The following is a 14,971-nucleotide window of genomic DNA, read 5'->3' as shown; positions in this document are numbered from 1 at the left end:
TTTTCCAGTGAGGAAATCACTAGAACAGACATCATCTCTGTCTGCAAATGAACAAATGAGTACTTCTGTGCCATCTGTGCCTCATGAAGTCTCAGGATTTACAGACTCTGTCATCTTAGTCACCAAATAAATTTATTGTAATCTGTGGTCACAACAGTGATTCCTCCTCACCTGTGTATTTTGTTGCTGTTGTTGTTTTGCAGATTTTTCACAAGTCTCATCATAAACTAGATTGTGTAGAAAGTGGAACAAACATTAAAAATCAGAAAAAAATATATACCAACCCCTCAGGAAGTACATTCCAGTCCTTAATTCCTCCAGTGTGGTTGATAGCTCTGTCAGAATAACTGCAGGCTAATTTTTCCCTTCATTTTTAAAGTGATTTTTTTTCTACTAAATGATTTCTTTTATCTATTTTTTTTTTCATGAGCCTGACTTATTCCCTAGTTTGGGCCTTTATGGAACTTTAGCTCCAGCAGAACTTCGTTTTTCAGTCCATACCCTTGCTAGGTAGCCCCAAATCCCAGTACCTTTCTCTTATTCTAATCATCTGATCTCCTCTCTCTTTCTCTCCAAATCCTCCTCCTCCTCTCTCTCTCTCTTTCTGTCTCTCTCTCTCTCTTTTTGTCTCTCTCTCTCTGTTCCTCTCCTCCCCCACTTTTCACTCCTCATACATGCACAGAGGTACCATCTCTATATTTGCAATTGTGGAGCTCTTCGAGTTGCTAATAACAGAAACCAACTCTGACTGGTTGCAAAAAAGGAGAAATTTATTTGAAGGCTACAGAGACATCTCACAGAACCAAAAGTTGAACAATCATGAGAAGTGTCTTTGGAGTCCACTGCTATTACCTGAACTTAATGCCAGGAATTCCTAATCTCCCAATCTCCTTTTTTTCATTGCTGGTTTCAAATTCCTGGGAGAGAGAATCTGACCAACTCATATCTATTCCTGGATCACCTGTATGAATAGAGGTGCAGGATTGTGTTGTGAGACAAGACTACTTTTGGTCTGCCCATGTCTAGTAGGCTGTTCCCAGCATTCATAACCTAGGCAGCAACCCAAATGGTTGTGTACCGAAATGTCAATCCAGTCTTAGTTGTACCATAGATCTACTTAGATGAACCATAGTAATGACTGCAATTTTCATCTTCCCTCTAATATCCACTGCTTTTCAGTAGGATTCACTGTTACTAAGATAATAGTCTTGCCTGGTGCTCCAGCCTGGCTGTTATCACCAGTCCCTCACCATCCTCATCTCACACTGTACAAGTAAACAGTCACACAAGCCCAAATCTGTGTGTGAGAAAAGAGAGAACCAAACTAGTCAGAAAAAAGAAAGCTCAGGGGATAATTAAAAATAATTTACAAAGATTTTTCAACTGTAATTGATCTTGAATCATAGTAAATAGAACAATATACTTAGTAATATGAATTGCTATCTATTTGTTTATTTATCCATTTAAAACATTTTCTGAGTCCTGACTTTGCGCTGATTTCTACTCGGGGCCATGGGAACAATGGTGAGCAACATTAGGCAAGTCCCTGATCTTGGATCTTCTGGTCTAGCAGGGATGATCAGAAACTAAGAGTCTCATGGAACCGTGTGTAACTTACAACTGTTTTAAGTGCTCTAGGGAGAGGTATGGGGGTCTATGACCACATTTAATGGGAAGTCCGGGGAGTCTTCCCTGAGGAACTGATGCTTGGTCTGAGATGAGAAGGCTGGGAGTGGGGGTGTCAGGGAGGAGAAATTGAGAGGAGTCTTTCAGGCAGACAGAGCAGGGTGTGCGTGGGCTCTGGAGACCACAGGAGCCCTGTACATTTGAGGAACTGGGAATCCGGTGTGCAATTAGAAAGTAGAGTTGAGAGGAGCAGGGTGGGAGGCAGAAGACACAGCAGAAAGGGCCAGCCTTTGAGAGCAGGTTACAGTTTTGGCTGAGGAGCCACAGAGAGGCTTTTAAGCTGCAGCAAAAGGGGATCAAATGCAAGCTCTGAAATGATCATTCTGGCTGTTGTGTAGACAATAAGTTGAAAGGAATTGAGAGAGGATATAGGCAGAGTAGAAGACACATTGAGTAAAATCTGCAAACAACTATTGTGAAATGTCTGTATATTCATAGAGTTAGCAGAAAGTCAAAATTTTCTGATAATTTTATGGCCATTTTCATTTTTGAACCTGCCAATCATTATAGTTCGAGATTATGTGAATAAAATAGCAATGACGTCAAGACAGAAATGTTAAGTGGCTAAGATCTGCCCCAGATGATGAAACAATGATGTCAAGAGTAAGTCCAGGATAATTCCTAGGTTTTTGGTTTGAGCCATTGGGTAAATGTTTGTTGTGACTGCCTAAGCTGTCTCCTTTATTTCTCTTCAAGAGTAGGTTAGCCACTGGGAAGCAGCCATCTTGGTTATGCCTTTTCTTCAGCTGATCAAGTTCCTAACTCAGCCTACATATATAATAGATTTCCCTTGTCATCCACCAAATTGGAGACTGTACATTTTTGTGCTTGCATTTTTTTTTTCTAAAGGCCTGTAAATATTATTTTGGGGACTGAAGGAAATACCAAATTTAGGTTCTTAAGTCATGAAAAATATCCTTCAAAACTCTGGTAGTTTATGACTCACGCTAACAGAATTTTATTAAAAACATCTTCAGACATTTCAAAAGTAGCATTTTAAACACTGGCTATTGCTTACGATGATGGGAGAGTTTGAGGCAATCTGAGTGTTCAGTATCAAAAGTGGGAAGACTTTGTGTTGGACACAGAAGCTAGAAGGAACAAGTTAGATGTCAGATAGCAACAGGGATGGGTCTTATTAACAGAGACCTGTGTTCATTACACAGTTATTTCAATGAGGAAGATGCAGTTCAGGTTTGAGTATTTTAGACTCACAATACAATTTAATTTCTCTGGAAGAATTTTAATAATTTATTTCTTCCTCCTTTCCTCCCTTCTTCTTTTCAATCATTTAGTTAGTATTTTTTGATTGCCAGGCACTGCGCGGGGCTCCAAGGATTCCATAAAGAATGACATAAGTGTTGTTACTCCTCTCATGGAGCAGCAGGACAGGCAATAACAGATAATTGTATAAATAAATACATGGCTATGCAAGATGATGAATTCCTTGAAGGAAAATGACAACTTGCTAAATTACAGAGAGGTAGACAATGGTAGGCCTCTTTAAGGAAGTGACAATTGAGCTGAGACCTAAAGAATGGGATTTCCTCAGAAGAAGCAGGAGAAGAACGTGTCACCCAGTGGGAATAGCACAACAGACTTCAAAATAAAAGGGCCCAGTGTCCATGAGAAACTGAAAGGAAGCTGACATAGGTGCACATTTGAGGGAATGGGGCTGGGATACAAGATTGTGCTGGGGAAACATGCAGAGATGCCCTCTAAGTCTTGTTACTAATCTAAGATGTTAACCAAAAAACAATTGGTATCTGTTGAAGTGTTTTGAGCTGGGGAATCAAATGATTTGACACTATAAGATTATGTCTTTGCCATAGGAGAAAGGATTGGAATAGGAGCAAAAATGGATGCAGGAAAATCCATTAGGAGGTTTCCCAGGAGTTCAGGAGAGAAGCAGCTTAGACAAGGTGAATGGTAGTGGAGATGGAGAGAAGTTGGAAGGATTTGAGAGATATTCTAGTGATAGAATAAACAGAACTTTGTGTTATATTGGATATGATGGTGAGAGTGGTGGAATCAAGGTTAACTCCTAGATTTCTGGCTTGAGCAATTAGGTAAATGTTGATACCATTTACTGAGTGGGACAGGCTGGAGGAAGACCACATTTTCAAGAAAGGATATAGAGATCCATTTTGGACATGTTAAGATTCCTGTATAGTTATGTGCAGTTGGGTCTAGAGTTGAAAGAGCAATCAAGGTTATATAAATAAATGTGGGAGTGATATATATATATATATATATATAAAAGAATGGAAAACATATTTAAAGTCATTAGAATACATGAGTTAGCTAAGAGGGAGAGTATATAGTGGGAAGAGAAGGGGCCCCAGGGTGGAGCCCCGAGGGGATCCAGTATTAGAAAAGGAAAATCCAGGGCCAGACGCAGTGGCTCATGCCTGTGATCCAGCATTTAGGAGACAGGTGGGAGGATTACTTTAGCCAAGGAGTTTGAGGCCAGCTTGGGCAAGATGGCAAGACCCCATCTCTACAAAACAATAAAAAAATTAGCCAACCACAGTGGTGCATTCCTGAAGTCCCAGCTACTCACGAGGCTGAGGTTAGAGGATTGCTTGAGCCCCAGAGGTCAAGGCTGCAGTGAGCAACCTTGCAAAGTTAGACCCCATCTCTAAAAAAAAGAAAAGAAAAGAAATGAAATGAAATGAAAAGAGCCATGAAAGGACATCAAGAAGGAGAGTCCAGGAGAAAACTTAGAAGTGTGGTGCCATGAAAGTCAAGAGAAGAGAGTATTATGTGAAGAAAGTGATTGCTGGTTTGAATGGTGATGAGATATTGAGTAAACTAAGACTGGAGAAGGTTCAATGGAATTGGCAAGATGGAGATCATTAGTGACCTTGAGAAGAACAGCTTGGGAGATAGTAGAGGTAGGAGAAGTCAGCTTACAGTTGGATTAGTTGTGAATGGGAGATGAAAAGTGGAGGTAGCATATGTACACAAGTCTTTCAGCAAGTATGACTGTGAAGGAATATAAGGAAATAAGTTAGCATATGGAGGGGACTGTATTGGACACCTCTTTTATGTTACTTTAAATCCTGTTGGCTCTGCTCTTAGCCTAGCCACTGCCTTGCTAAGTTCTGAGCTCCCCACAGGCTTAACTTGGCCATGCCTTGCTTTGAGCCCCTGCCTTTCACCTACTACTCTAGGGCTTCTTTGTTTTGTGGCTGGGAACATCTGAGGGAACCTTTTCAGCATTCATGCTTGTGCAACCCAGAAACCAGGGGAGTTGACAACCAAGGGATGACCCTTGACTAGAGGGCAATAAAAGCTGATAGATAAATGCTGTCCTATTTTCTCTCTTTGGTGGACAGTTTTTAAGACCCATTGCATAAGTTTGCTCAGAAGGTCCCATGGGATTGGTGCCTGTAAAGGTGATTTAAAAAAAGAATACATCTGTGTATTGGCTTCACTTCATTCTTTACTTTGCCCCTTTTTTTCCCACCTTGGGATCACTTCCAGATAAACCACCTACCTGCATTCAAGTGTTTGACTCATACTAGAGCATGATAGAAAGGATCCAGTAGAAAAGGAAAAGATGGAAACACAAAAGAGGTAAAGGATAACTAAGGGAGCAAGACCTTTGGGAAGGTGAGAGTAGATAGGATCCAGAGTCCTGTGGACAGGAGAGCAGATTAAGATGAATTTGGGGCAGGTCTGTTTGTAGTTTGGGGGTTGTATAGATGAGAGAGTTTCTGTATTAGAATTTAACTGGAGAAGCAATTGAATACGTAGCTCCTACTGAATATCTGTATTCTATGTATAGAGAGAGATTTATTGCAAGGAATTGGCTTGTGTGATTGTGGGAAACCTCCAAAATTCACAGGGCAGGCTGTGAGGAAGAGCAGGCTGGAACTCTCAGGCATAAAATGAAATGTCCACAGGCAGAATTTCTTCTTCATCAGAATTTCTTCTTCATCTGTTCTGTTCTTAAGGTGTTCCATCCAGCTGATAGAATCTGGCCCACCTGAATAATCAAGGATAATCTTCCTTACTACAGGTCAACTGATTATGCATTTTAATCACGCCTACTAAATCACACCTTCACAGCAACACCTAGATTAGTGTTTGATTGAATAACCGGGGACTATAACCTAGTCAAGTTGATACATCAAAAAACAATCACACTATTTTCACCCCTAGAGCTGGAATATCTAATAAAAAATGTTGTAATAATAGAAATGCTTTATATCTGCATTGTCCAGTACAACAGCCACATGTGGCTATTGAACATGGTCAGTGGTTGGTGCAACTGAGGGACTGAAGTCTGGATTTTATTTAATTTAAATTAATTTAAATGTAAATAGCCATGCGTATCTAGTGGCTACCATGATACAATTACCATACAAATACCATACAATTTGGGCAGCACAGTTCTAGAGTACAAGGCAGGGTCATCAGTTGAGAATATCATTGCTAGTTAAAAAGAATACGTTGAAAAAATTAAATTTATTTATCAAAACTAATGAAAAAGAACATAATATGTTCTCATTTGTTTTTCGACTTGCACAGCAGGAATCTCTTAGTCACAGCTGACATCTTTGATGCTGATCCTGTAATTTGCCTGTATCATAGTTTACAAACATGAACAGTAATCATGAGATTGTGATTCTAGCTGAGCAGGCTACACCACGCAACCGTAGGTGTGTATTCCAGCACGGAGCAAGCAATAGTCTGTTTCCCAGAGGCACAAGCCCTCTTCCAGATGGCAACCTATTATAAACAACAACACATGTACTGCATCACGTACTCCAATTAATAGCCTGAATTACATCTCATCAGCACTATGAAAACACATGTGATAGGAAACTTGTCCTTTCTATGACAAAAACTCAGTGATTTCTTAAAAATAGAAAACATATGAGGCATGTTCCCTCAACACACTGCAATGAGACTTAAATTAGCAATGACAATAAAACTACTCATAACACTTGGAAGTGTAAAAACATTATTCTAAATAATTCTTGGGTCAAAAGGAACTCAGCTGAAATTAAGATTTATTTAGGTAAATTAATGGTAAGACTACTATATATTAAAAAGGGGTACAGACAAAGGCACGTTAAAATACTTCCCTCAGATGACTTTAAAATACCTTTTTAGAAAACAGGAGAATAAAATAAACATAATTACACATTCAACTCTAGAAGCTAGAAGAAGAGGATCAAAATTAGGCTGGGTGCGGTGGCTCATGCCTGTAATCCCAGCACTTTGTAAGGCTGAGGCAGGCTGATCACTTGAAATCAGGAGTTCAAGACCAGCCAGGCCAACATGGTGAAACCCTGTCTCAACTAAAAATACAAAAATTAGTCGGGCATGATGGCACACGCCTATAATTCCAGCTACTCTGGAGGCTGAGGCAGTAGAATCACTTGAACCTGGAAAGTGGAGGTTGCAGTGAGCCGAGATTGCGCCACTGCACTCCAGCCTGGGTGACAGAGCAAGACTCCGTCTCCAAAAAAACAAACAAAAAGATAAAATTAACTCAAAGAAATATAATATAGTGATAAAGACAGAAAGAAGACTAAAGTATAGAATTGATAAATAAAAGCTAGAATAAAAGCTAGTGTTTATCCTTTATAAAATATACATGTCTGGGAATTTGTACATTTAAAAAAGTATAATACATTTTAGAAGTGAGGAAGTATAAATAAGGAAATATAAAAATATTTCTATGATTATAAATTGAGAGCTCTCTATGTTTTGGGTACTACTGTTAGATTAATGTGTGGTTAAATAAACGATCCATGCAGTAGAACACTGCACAAACATCAAATGGAAAGAGGCAAATCTACACAAACAACACTGAAAGTTGTCCACAACATACAAGCAAGTGAGAAAGGCAAGTTACACAATTGAATTCCCATATGATCTTGTTTTAAAAAAAAATGTATCTATTTGTATTTCTATTAATATCTATATATTTTTTTTAAATTTATTTATTATTATTATACTTTAAGTTGTAGGGTACATGTGCATAACGTGCAGGTTTGTTACATATGTATACTTGTGCCATGTTGGTGTGCTGCACCCATCAACTCGTCATTTACATCAGGTATAACTCCCAATGCAATCCCTCCCCCCTCCCCCCTCCCCATGATAGGCCCCGTGCAGCCATCAAAAAGGATGAGTTTGTGTCCTTTGTAGGGACATGGATGCAGCTGGAAACCATCATTCTTAGCAAACTATCACAAGAACAGAAAACCAAACACCGCATGTTCTCACTCATAGGTGGGAACTGAACAATGAGATCACTTGGACTCAGGAAGGGGAACATTAATATCTATATTTTTAAAATCTAGAATAATCTAGGGATTGGTACTGAGTCAGAGAAGAGAACTTTTTTACTTTATCCACTTCTGCATTGTTTAATCTTTTTTACAATGTGCATGAATTACTTTTAATAAGTGCATGATATTTCAAAGTAGCTATGACTTGAAATGTTCCCAACACAGAGATGATAAATACTCAAGGGATGGACACCCCCAAAACTCTGATTTGATCCATGTAACAAAATATCACATGTACCCCATAAATATGTAAAATATTATATGTCAGTTTTTTTAAAGGCAAAAAATAAGTACATGGATGATAGTTTTAATACCACTAAGTATGTTAAACATGGTTATCAGTTTCCAGGAGACGGCTGTTTGGAGAACATTATTTCACTTTCGGAGTGCTGAAAGCAAGGCCACTCTGACAGTTCTGCTTCTGTTCCATACACTTCTCACTCACTCTTAAAGAGGACATGCTTTGTCATGTGCGTGGCATATTTTGTTATGTGCTCTTCAAGCATGGTCACGAACTAATGAATCTTGATAATGGCACATGTTACAAGGAATGGAAATTTGAGGTGAATTTCAGGATGCTTGAAGGGGTAAAGTTGAGATATGCAAGGACTGCAGGCTCTTGAGGGCTGTATCGGTGAAGTCCCGGTTGATCGAGAGCTTTTGGTATCTGTACCAAAAGAGGGACTGAGGCTGTGGCTGTCTTTGTCCAGTAGAGCACAAGCACTGGAAGAGGCAGCTTCAGAGCTACTCCATTGCAAAGCATCAGCCAGCCTGACTTGGCACCCAGACCAGTTTTATAACTTAGCATGTTTTTATTTTTCTTTATGCTTTCTTCATGTCTGACTCTCTCTTGCTTCTGGCACAGCCATTGTATTCAATACATTTCTATTGAGAATTTTTAAAGGTGTTCTGATAATGACTTGAAATTCTCCCCGGCTGGTAGTGGCAGCTTTTGAAGTTACCAGCAAATTGTTTTTCCAAGGTTGGGAACGAAGTTTGTTGTTTACTTTCTCTCTCACTGACTGACTGATGAACAGAATAATTTTGAGCTTAAGAGGAACCATCAAGATTAAATCATTTAACAAAACTTATTGAGATCCTGTTATGCTCTGGATCTTATTTTCAGTGCTTTGGAGCTTACCTCCTTGGTGGAGAGCTTAATGTCAGTGTGAGCCAGGACTAGCTGGAAAACTTGTTAGCCACAGATTGCTGGGCTGACTCAGTAGGTCTGAGCTGGGGCCCGAGGGTTTGCATTTCTGACAAGTGCTCGAGAGAGCTGCTCTACAGCAGCACTGTGCAATAGAAATAGAAGGTGTGCCACAAATGCAAACCGTGTATGTAATTTCAAACTTCCTAGAAACCATACTAAGAAAGCAAGAAGAGCTGAAATCCATTTTAATGGCATGTTATTTGACCTAATACAAAATATTATTTCAACATGTAGTCAATGTTACAAAAGTTATTAATGACTTAATTTACACCCTTTTTTGGAGGAGTAAGTCTTTGAAACCTGATATGAATTTTATACTCATAGCACCTCTCAGTTGGGACTAGCTAAATTTCAAGTGCTCTATAGCCTCATGTGGCCAGTAGCCACTGTGTTGAGCAGTACAGTTCTGGAGTATCATAGAATCTAGTATGTCTTAACCATTTTTCTTCCCCAACATACCTGAGGGATAGGATGTATTTCCAACCATAACAGTGACTCATTAAGACTACATTTCCTAGAAAATATATAGGCAGTGAAGCCCCTCATTTCCTTGCATTAGGGGCTGACGAAGGCCATGAGTGAAAACAGAGCAGGTGTAACATACTTGACTCAGTAAGAATGCTGCATTTTGGGCAGGAAGGTCAATTCCATGTACAGCACAATGCTCTGCTCACATTTACCTAACATTGGAATCCTATGGCTCCATAGGAGATGGAGCTTGGGGGAATAAGCAGAAAGAATTGTTTCACAGTACCTCAAAGACCATTAGAGTGTCAACAACACTCTTTCGAGACCTCCCTGATAGAGCGGACTCTGACTCCTCAGTAAGGAGGAGTTGCAGGTTCATTCTGCATCTTACTTCAGAACACTGTAAACCTTGACATGGTAGGAGCTCCCTAGCTGTGTCAGGAGCAGTGGTGCCCAGCAGATGCTTGGGGGAAGATGGCAGAGCAATGGCAAGACCTGAAAGAAGTGTCCTTATTCAGGGAGTATGTGTGAGGCACCCTGGGAACTTCTAGAGACACTTCTACAACGGAACTTAGGCAGGGGCTGAAGGTCATATTAATGTGTAGGACAGGGCTGGCAGCACCTGGTTGATTGTTGTTAGGGTGACCTCATTATGGGGATAAGTTCTATAGGGGTTCAGAAGAAGGACTAGGTAGAGATATCAGGAAAGGCTGCATAGAACAGGCTAAGCTTGAGGTAGCCCTAGTGGTTTTAGATGTGCAGAGATGGAGGAATTGGGGTGAGGGAACTTTAGGCAGAGGAAATAGCTGGAGAAAAGACCCAGGTGGGTAAGAGTCATTTTGACAGGAACAGTGCATGTCTGAAGAAAACCAGAGTGTGCCCAGGCTGCAAAAGATAAACAGAAGCATACTCTCTTGGCTCTGGAATATTAGGCTTACGACTTTGGTTTTTACTCCATAGGAAATGTAAACCCTTAAAGGTTTTTGATCAGGGCTGTGTTGTGAATAGATTGCTGTTGTAGGGGAAGTAACTTGGCAACTGCATGTAGGATAAAATATTTTGAAAAAGGATTACAGCCCAGAAGCATCCTTGTCCAGAGGGTGGGGTAAGGAACTACCTAGACTTGGAACTAGGGTTGAGGGCAGAGGTAGAGGGAAGAATGGAGTAGAACTGATAGCACTTTACACAGGATGGTGGCAGGGATAGGAATAAAGAAGGCAAAGGGAAAGGTCAAAAGACAGATGTTGACAGGATAGTGGTCAGGGAAGCAAGGAAGGAAAGGAGTGAGAGATTGGGGAGAAAGAAGAGAAAAGTGTGAATGAGAGAGGAAGAGAAGAGAGGGAAGGAAAACACAAATGATACCAAGGATTTGAAGCCAGTGGAACTGTTACCTCTTTAGGACAATGCATTGGTACTGAAGGTGAATGGCAAAATTCATTCTGACTGTGACCCTTTCCTGGTAGTTACTGAGAGAGGTGAGGGCAGCAGAATGAGTGTCCCTTATAACCGGGGTCCCCAACCGCCAGGCTACGGATTGGTACTTCTACACGGTACCAGTCTGTGGCCTGTTAGGAACTGGGCCGTACAGCAGAAGGTGAGTGGCGGGCAAGTGAGTGAAGCTTCATCTGTATTTACAGCCACTCCCCATTGCTCACATTACTGCCTGAGCTTCACCTCCACCTTCCACCTCCTGTCAGATCAGCAGCAGCACAAGATTCTCAAAAGAACGTGAACCCTACTGTAAACTGAGCATGTGAGGGATCTAGGTTGTGCACTTCTTATGAGAATCTAATGCCTGATCATCTGTCACTGTCTCCCATCACCCCCAGATAGAACCATCTAGTTGCAGGAAAACAATCTCAGGGCTTCCATTGATTCTACATTATGGTGAGATGTATAATTATTTCATTATATATTACAATGTAGTAATAATAGAAATAAAGTGTACAATAAATGTAATGCGCATGAGTCATCCTGAAATCATCCGCTGACTTCCCTGTCTGTGGAGAAATCGTCTTCTATGAAACCGGTCTCTGGTGTCAAAAACGTTGCAGACCACTGCTTTATAAAACAGTTCTACCCTAAGATAGTAACACATCTCTGTTGCTAGGAGACACATTCCACAGTCTTCTGCTGAGAAGGGGAGAGACTAGTTCCTAATCAAGTCAGCTAATATTCATAAAAGATTTGAAATTTGATCCAAGGCAGATTCTGCCCAAATTTGAGATTAAGACAGTAGTTCTCTAACTCCCTTCCCAGCCCCCCAGGGCGGTGACTCCACCTTTTCTTGCCAACAGCTGTCCCAGCGGGTCTTTGCAGTGTTGCTCAGGCACCACTGGAACGTGTCAAAGATGCAGCTGTGGCAGGAGCTGGGCCGTTTGTTTGATGCTGTCAGCCTCGCTTAACACCACCATGAGACAGGCAACTGTATCACTCTCAAGTGACAGATTTGAAGCCCAGACTTAGAGAAATGGCTGGAAATGATTGCACAAACCATCTGCAGGACAAAATCCAAGCCCTTACTTTACATTGTTCAACCAAGAAAGAGGAGAAAATGTACCCTGTAGTAAAATTTAGGGGGGAAAACCATTTGTCCTTCATTTTGTCTACAGATCACATTTTGACTATATTGTAATTTTTGTTTTTTTGGTATGCTTTGTGGAAGGGAGACATTAAGGAGTTTGAAAAACTTATTTAAAACCCTTGTGTTTGGTAAGAAATTTACCCTTTCATTTCCCCTGGAAGAAATCTAACAACTCTGGACTGTTGACAAACATTCCCTTTTGGTGTCCCAACTCTGCCTGAAGTCAAAATGAGGTAATCAAAATTTTCTAAGCAAATACGTAATCACTGTAATTTGCATATTATTTGCATAACCAGAGATGCTGGGATTTTCTCCTCCTTCTGTGGGAGAAACCCATTCACAAAACTTTCTTTTTTTTTTTTTTTTTTTTTGAGACAGAGTCTCGCTCTGCCGCCCAGGCTGGAGTGCAGTGGCGTGATCTTGGCTCACTGCAAGCTCCGCCTCCCGGGTTCATGCCATTCTCCTGCCTCAGCCTCCCGAGTAGCTGGGACTACAGGCGCCCGCCACCTCGCCCGGCTAGTTTTTTTGTATTTTTTAGTAGAGACGGGGTTTCACTGTGTCAGCCAGGATGGTCTCGATCTCCTGACCTCGTGATCCGCCCGTCTCGGCCTCCCAAAGTGCTGGGATTACAGGCTTGAGCCACCGCGCCCGGCCATTCACAAAACTTTCTTAGATTTCATCTTGATTCTAATTTCCTGCCTTAGACATATGAACATATTATAATCTGACCCATCCTCTCTCCCCATCTTCCAGCGTTTTTTAAATAAATTAAATTACTGTACTCAAATCCTCATCCTGCACAACAGCAGGAAATCCATTCTCTTCCAGACTCTTCCAGAGGACTCTAGAGAGAGTGATTTCCTACTATCTAGTAACAGCTCCTGAAGCCTTCTGCCTCTCTCCAGGCTACGCTCCAAGAATAAATACAGTTCTTCCTTCATTCTCTAAGGTGTTGCTAATACAACCTAAATTATAGTGGTTAATCAGTTTCCTAAAAGATGAGGATGGCAAAGAGAAATTACAAAGCACAAAGTAAAGCCCGCAGATATCAAGGTCCTCTTCAGCAATTCCATTTCAGTGAGTCCTTTCTTCTTTTCTCCGCATGTTCTAGCTGGTGGCTGGGACCCTGTGCCTCACTCAACCCCAGGCATTCTTTGCTTTTCTCCCAAACTCCCAGGTCCCAACCTCTGCGGAGAAAAATGAAAATAGGTTAATTGAAGCAAACTATCTAAAACTGCTCTTCCTCAGAAACCCAATCCACGACTCTCTGCTTAAGGAAGATCCCTTTTTACTTTATTAAGATGACATTTACCTCCTTTTCTGACAACTTTCCCCATTTCAATGTAGCCTAGGCCTTATCTCAGACAGTCAAAAAACCTTTCTAACAAAAGAGGTGTTTAAAGCCTTTCTAACAAAAGAGGTGTTTTCCTCTAAAGATTGATCCACTATCCACCTAGCCAACCATAATCTGTAAGTAGATTTTTGTTCCCCCAACAATGTCATTCTGAAATATTTACTTTTCTGCTGCTTTGTCCTTACTTATATCCAATGGTACAGTTAAAAATAAAAAAGGTTTCTGAGATTAAAGAATCTGTGAAGAAAACAAGAGCCAACAAGGAAATTCCCTATAAATATTTAGCAAGCACGAAGATATTCAAACTCTTTAAAACCATGTGAAGAAAAATGGTGTCACAGAAAATCCACATTTGAGGTTCAGGAAGATGACAGACCTGCATTCAAATCCAAGTCCATCTAACCATTTTATTCTGTGTTATTGGGCAAGTCACTAATTTCTACAAAGCAGGAATAAACATACCGGCCTCACAGATTGTTGTAAAAAATGAGCAAACTTATATAAAGCCCTTGGTATCTAGCAGGTGGCTCAATAAATATTCCTTCTCTTCCCACTCCTCAGGCTAGTGAACTGCTATTGTTAGCCCATATAAACTGGTGCCTTAATACTTTAAGGTAACCAAAGGAATAAGAAAATTGTTCATTAGGCGGGTTAAAGCCACACCCATTGAATCACCTTTTCTTTTGTATTCTTGTCCCCAATAGCATCTCCCCACCCTACATCTGTCTTTTCTACTCCCCACTCCCTCTCTCTTCACTGTCGTTTATTCCTTGCTATAAAATGGGAAACTGGCCATTGGATGGAGCCAAAATGTAACTAGTACTTGTTCTAATTAATGAATAATATTTTATGTTCCTTCTTTTTCTTCATCCAAATAATAATTTAAAAGTTGTCTTTCTACGAAACAAAGAAAATGAATAAACAGGCTTTAAGTGTATTGATCTCAGTTGATTTGGGGAGGCGGGGATGGAGGTCTCTCGGTTCTTAATGAGAAAGAGATTCCTTAGTTTGCTTTAAGTCACTTTGTGTCTTCTTTTGATTTATTATTATTTACTATTTATTATTATTTATTATTATTACAGCCACACATCTTCAGACTGCAGAATGAACAAACAAGCAGAGAAAACCCACAAGCATTCTGCAATTATCACCCCAGGTGTCCAAAACCTAGGAGTCATCCTTGATGCCTCTTCTTTCTTCCTATCCACGGCAATCTTTCAGCAAGTACTTTTGGGACTCCCTCCAAAATATATTCTGCATCTACCCACTTTCCAGATCTCCACAATAATCAGAATGGTGTTGCTAGACTTAGCAAATAAAAATACAGCACACCTAGCTAATATTGAATTCTGGAT

This window comes from Macaca nemestrina, chromosome 4 (genome assembly GCF_043159975.1).
Source record: "Macaca nemestrina isolate mMacNem1 chromosome 4, mMacNem.hap1, whole genome shotgun sequence".
NCBI lineage: Eukaryota > Metazoa > Chordata > Mammalia > Primates > Cercopithecidae > Macaca > Macaca nemestrina.
This window is presented reverse-complemented; position numbering follows the sequence as displayed.